Source organism: Ovis canadensis, chromosome 6 (assembly GCF_042477335.2).
Source record: "Ovis canadensis isolate MfBH-ARS-UI-01 breed Bighorn chromosome 6, ARS-UI_OviCan_v2, whole genome shotgun sequence".
NCBI classification, from domain to species: Eukaryota; Metazoa; Chordata; class Mammalia; order Artiodactyla; family Bovidae; genus Ovis; species Ovis canadensis.
The window spans coordinates 60,996,781-61,003,139 of NC_091250.1; positions in this window are offsets into that span (position 1 = coordinate 60,996,781).

The window sequence follows — 6,359 nt, forward strand, 5'->3', positions numbered from 1 at the left end:
GAAGCTGAGGTTCCAGGTACTTTCCACAGTGTTCTCAGAATACCCTTCACTTTCAAGTATATAAAGCTGTTGTAAGAGATAATTTACAGCTCTCAGAAGGGCTCCCTGTTTTTGTTCGTCTGCCCATTTAGCAGCTTCTTACTGGATTAATGGCCTGGTACATGAATCATGGTGACAGCTCGCTCAGAATAATGTGCTACCAGGAGATTTCGGGAGAGCCATCTCTGCCTGGATGCTGCCTGGAGCCCCATGCAAAGTTCAGCCATGGTTGAGGCCCCCTACTCAACCCACCCGCACCCCCAAGTCTCCCTGGCGACTGTAGCATGCATGTGTCTACTCATTCTGTAGAAAGGCGCACTGTTCGTGTCTCCTTAGCTACAATCCCTAAAGAAATCCCTACAGCACTGCGTATAGAAGCCTTTTTCAATCATTTCTGGACTGACTGAGCAAGCAAACCACTGTGCTTCAGAAGTGGTGGATACAACTGAATAGCAGACTGGCTTCCTAAAGGCAGAGTACCTCCAATGCACTCCAGTACATTGGCTTTTACATCAAGAAGAGAAGAAAACTAGAAAATGTGAAACTAAAGACTATGCAGGAGCAGCAGTGGTAGCAAGGAGTCAAGAGGGAGAGATGACTTGGGGCTGGGTTGGACAGAGAAAGCCTTGAGGAGATGACTTGAGTTGGGTCTTTAAAGATGGGATTTAGCCAAAGTTTTGGAGGCAGTGCTATTGGCAGTTTGGGGCTGAATGACTCATTCATGCTTCATGCATGACATAGTACTTGGCACTCCTGACTCCTGCCCACTAAGTACCAGGCATTTAAAATGTTCCCTGACACTCACATTCCCAAATACCACCTGGAGGGCTATATTTTACTGGGTATGAACCACTGATGGATAGCACAGGGGGGTGTGAGAAGGTGATGCAGATGGAGGAGACCAAGGGGTGGAGGATACCCGAGACATTCTCAGATCACTGCTAGAGCACTGTGATTGTGGTAGAGGATGGGAGAGGAAGAAAACATTTAAAACAAGCTAAACATGAGATTTATCATTAAATTATATTCATGACATGTCCAAATGGCCCCTCAAAATCATGTTAAACGCTAATGTCAGATTCAGTTAAGAAACCAAAGGCATGTAGTAGCTGGAATATGAGCTCTGAACTCAGACCTAATTTGAATCCCAGCCTCACCAGTTACTAGCTATTTTCCCTGGGCAGGTTACTCATGTTCTCTCAGCCCACTTTAACAACTTGAAGATGAAGATCATACTCCCTCAAAGCAATGTTGGAATCATATCATGTTGGAGGAGGTCATTGAGAGGACATGACCCCAGTTGACCCCCAAGCTGGACCCAAGCGGTCGAGGCTCCTTGCCTCCTGCTCCTCCATCCTTGGAATGTACATTTTCCCCACTAGGAGCAACTTTAAGGACACAGCCTTGAGAAAGCAATGTGTTATTGAGACCATCTAGACAGTATCAGACTTCCCAGGTGGCTTAGTGGGTAAAGAATCTGCCTGCCAATGCAGGAGATGTGGGTTTGATCCCTGGGTTGGAAAGATCCCCTAGAGGAAGAAATGGCAGCCCATTCCAGTATTCTTGCCTGGAATTCCATTCCAAGTCCATAGGGTCACAAAGAGTTGGACATGACTGAAGCAACTGAGCATGCCTGCAGACAGTATACATAACTGAACCTCATTAAGGCTTCTACACAAACTCTTAAAATTCTGGTGGGTAGTTTGGGAGATCTACTTAGTATTGTTATCAAATAAGACAAACCTTATATGTAAGGCCCTTTGCTTATTAAAACTGCCACCTACCAAATCTGCAATGATTTGCCTCTTTCTTTCCATATTCTCCAAGTAAGGGGACCAGTTTTGAATAATATTTTTTGAAATGTATCCACATTGTTGTCTATATTAACACTTCCTTCCTTTTTATTGCTGAGTAGTTTTCCATGGTATGGATATACCACACTTGGTGTATCCATTCACTTAAAGACAATGGACGTTTGAAGTGTTTCCAGTTTGGGACTATTATGCTGCTACAACCGTTCATATACATGTTTCGTCTAGACATATATTTTCATTTCTCCTGGGTGAATACCCAGAGGTAGAATTCCTACTTGTATGATGTAGATGTATGATAATGACTCTTTACCTTTTTAAGGTAATGCCACACTGTTTGCCAAAGTGACTGTATTCCCACCAGCAGTATCTGAAAGCTCCAGTTACACCGCATCCTTGCCAATACTTATAGGGTCACTCTTTCTCCCTTTCTCCATTCTAGTGTATAGTGGTATCTCATTGTGACTTTAACTGGATATTTCTCTGATGGCCAATAGAGTTGGACATCTTTTTGTGTGCTTATGAAAATGTTTAATCAAAATATTTATCAAATGAAATGCCAAAATGCCGTTATTAGAAGCAAGGTTTGCAAACAGGAAGACCTGAAATCTGTCCTTTCATGAACACAGGAACTACTGAACAAATTAAACAGTGAGCCTCCAAATGGTATACAATATTAATATTAAAATTCTGTAATTGCATTTTGGGATATCTCAGCTTGCAGAATGAATCATTTGCTGAAGCACCTATTTTTAATTGGATAAATTTATGTTCTGTACTGGAATAAAATGAAATTTAGGAGGCCTGTAATTATACACAATCATAAGTAGAGACAACTTATTTGATGAGGTTTTTCTTATGAAATATTTGTTGAAGAAAGGCACTCTGAATGAAAGCAAAAAAAAAAAAAAGACAGCATCTGTGAAAATATTTGGGCTGAAATATTTACACATTTCAGCATGCAAAAACTTAAAATTGTGAATATCCTTGTTTTAGTTTGCTAGGGCTGCCATAATGAAATTCCACAGACAGGGTCGCTAAACAGTAATTTATTTTCTCTCAGCTCTGAAAGCTGGAAGTCTAAGAGCAAGGCGTCGACAGGTCTTTTTTTCTTGAGGCTTTCCTCTTGGCTTGCAGCTTGCTGATTGCTTGCTGCATCCTCACCTGGTCTTTTCTCTGTGCTTGTGCCTTCCTGGTGTCTCTCTGTGTGTAATTTCCTTTTCTCATAAGGACCCCAGTAAGGTTAGATTAGGGCCCATTCTAATGAACTCATCTTAATGTAATCACTCTTCAAAGACCCTATGTCCATGATACAAATGAACTTATTTACAAAAAAGAAACCGACTCACAGAGAACAAACTTATGGTTGGGGCGTGAGGGAAGGTTAGGGGGAAAGGATGGTTGGGGAGTTTGGGATGGACAGGTACACACTGCTGTTTAAAATGGATGGCCCTCAAGGACCTGTTGTCTAGCACAGGGAACTCTATTCAATATTATGTGGCAGCCTGGATGGGAGATGGGTTTGGGGCAGTGGATACATGTATATGTATGGTTGGATCCCTTTGCTGTCAACTTGAGGTTATCACAACATTGTTAATCAGCTATACTTCAATACAAAATAAAAAGTAAAAAAAATAAAGACCTTATATGGTCACAATCTGAGGTGCTAGGGATTCAGGCTTTAATATAGGAATTTTAGGGGCATAGAATTCAGCCTGCCACACTCTTCCACTAAGCAGACTAGTTCTGACATCCCTTTTACTTCCACATAACTCAGGAAGAAGCATGACCCCTGGCATCTAGTACGGGGTATAAATGGGTCAGAAAGTAAATGCCCTCTGCCCAACAATCTGCAACTGACCTTTTTCTCTGAGCTTTCCATGTGTCTGCATGGACCTTCCAGGCTCCAAAGTCCACCTGATTAGACCAATAATATCTACCTGGCTTTCTCACTTTGGCATATTTTTCTTAAAAATAGTTGTGTTTCTTGTTTATAAAAGTAATATATGCTCATGGGGATGTGGCGGGCATCAAACACTAGTGAGTACATAGAAGAAAATAAGATCACTTCTAAAAAAAACCACCTAGGCATAGCCACCATTACTACATTGGTCATATGTGCATCAAAAACATTTTGTCAATGAAAGAGCTTCAGTCAGTTCAGTCGCTCAGTTGTATCCGACTCTTTGCAACCCCATGAACTGCAGCACGCCAGGCCTCCCTGTCCATTACCAACTGCTGGAGTCCACCCAAACCCATGTCCATTGAATATGAAACAGCTTATATGCTTTTTAATATAAAAAGTATAAATCACAACATATATCATTTTTTAGCTTTGTTTTTTTCCATGCTGTGTAGGGCCACCCAAGACAGACAGGTCATGGTAGAGAGTTCTGACAAAACGTGGTCCACTGGAGAAGGGAATGGCAAACCACTTCAGCATTCTTGCCTTGAGAACCCCATGAACAGTATGAAAAGGTCCCAAATAGACACATGGAAAGCAATTCAGCACAACCTCCAACAAAGAGGAACGGCTGCAAAGGAATTCACAAGTATCACACGCTCTCCTCCGTTGCTTCAAAAATACACAGTCTGTCTTCTGGGAACATGTTCTGGCAGTGTATAAGAAATATAGGTGTTTATCCTGGTCTGTTCATTCCATTTCCACAAGAAATAAAAAATTATAGATTAAGAGAGTCATCAGCCCAGCAACATAATAGCATGTGAAACAAGTGCTAGGTATTCCACTGCCTAATAGAAATTATATCAGAACTCATTTCCTACTGATAGATATTTTTGGTTATCTCCAAATTTATTAAACAATACTTTAATGAACATCTAAGATATGCATTTTGCACTCTTGGCTTAATATATTAATATTTCCTTGGAATATATTTTTAGTGGTTGAATGTATGGGTTGAGGGTATGTATTTTTAAAGTTGTGATAACTATTTCTAATCTGTTCTCTAGAAACGTTATAGCAGTTTATATCATTTCTATTAGTTTGGGTATATGTGTGCTCAGTGATGGCTGACTCTTTTCAACCCCATGGGCCAGGCTCCTTGGTCCATGAAATTTTCCAGGCAAGAATAATGGATCCGGTTGCCATTCCCTGCTCCAGGGGATCTTCCCAACACAGGGATCCAACCTAATTCTCTTGAGTCTCCTGCATTGGCTTGCAGTTTCTTTACCTCTGTGCCACCTGAATATTCCTTGCAGTGAAACTGAGTCTCACTTGGTAAACATCCCTGGTGGCTCAGACGTTAAAGAATCTACCTGCAGGTGAGAGACCTGGGTTCAATCCCTGGGTTGGGAAGATCCCCTTAAGGAGGGCATGGCCACCCACTCCAGTATTCTTGCCTGGAAAATCCCCATGGACAGAGGAGCCTGTCGAGCTACAGTCCATGTGGTTGCAAAGAGACAGACGCAACTGAGCACGCGTACACACACACACACACACACACACACACACACACTTAGCTTTTAGAGTAACTGTCAGATGGTTTTCCAAAGAAACTGCACCATTTTATATTCCAGCAGCAATGTATGAGGATCCCAATTTCTCCATACCCTCAGCAAATTTGTTATTGTCTTTTACTATACTATATGTGACGTAGTATCTCGTTGTGGTTTTGATTTGCATTTCTTTGGTGACTAACACTGTGAATATCTTCTCATGTGTTTATTGGCCATTTTGTATATCTTCTTTTAAGAACTGTCTAATCAAATCCTGTGCCAATTTTTTAATGGGTAATTTTTCTTTTTAATGTTGAGTTGTAAGTGTTCCTTATCTGGATAGTACTAATCCCTTATCAGATGTATGACTTGAAAATATTTCCTCCCATTGTATGTCCTTTCACCTTAATAGTGCCCTTTGAAGCACCAAAGTTGTAAGATTTGAAGAAATCTATTTAATCTATTTTTTCATTTCTTGCTGTGCTTTAGGTTTCATATCTAGGAAACCACTGCTTAATTTAAGGTCAAGAACATTTGCCTCTGTGAGTGTTGTAGTTTAAATTCTTACACTTAGGTCTCTGGTTCATTTTGAGTTTTTTATATATGGTATGAGGCAGGATCCAACTTTATTCCTTTGTATATGGATATTCAATTGTCCTAGCACTAACCTTTCTACCACTGGATTGTTCTTGGCACATTAATTAATTGACTATAAATTGGTTTATTCTCAATTCTGTTTTATTGATCTGTATTCTGTCCTCCAGACAGTAGCTTTATTTTTCACACAGTCTTAATTTAAATAATTTTGTAATAATTTTTGAAATGAGAAAGGATACGTTTCTCCTCCTGCCCCCAATCTTTCCCAGCATTGGTGTCTTTTCAAATGAGTCAACTCTTCGCATCAGGTGGCCAAAGTATTGGAGTTTCAGCTTCAACATCAGTCCTTCCAATGAACACTCAGGACTGATCTCCTTTAGGATGGACTGGTTGGACCTCCTTGCAGTCCAAGGGACTCTCAAGAGTCTTCTCCAACACCACAGTTCAAAAACATCA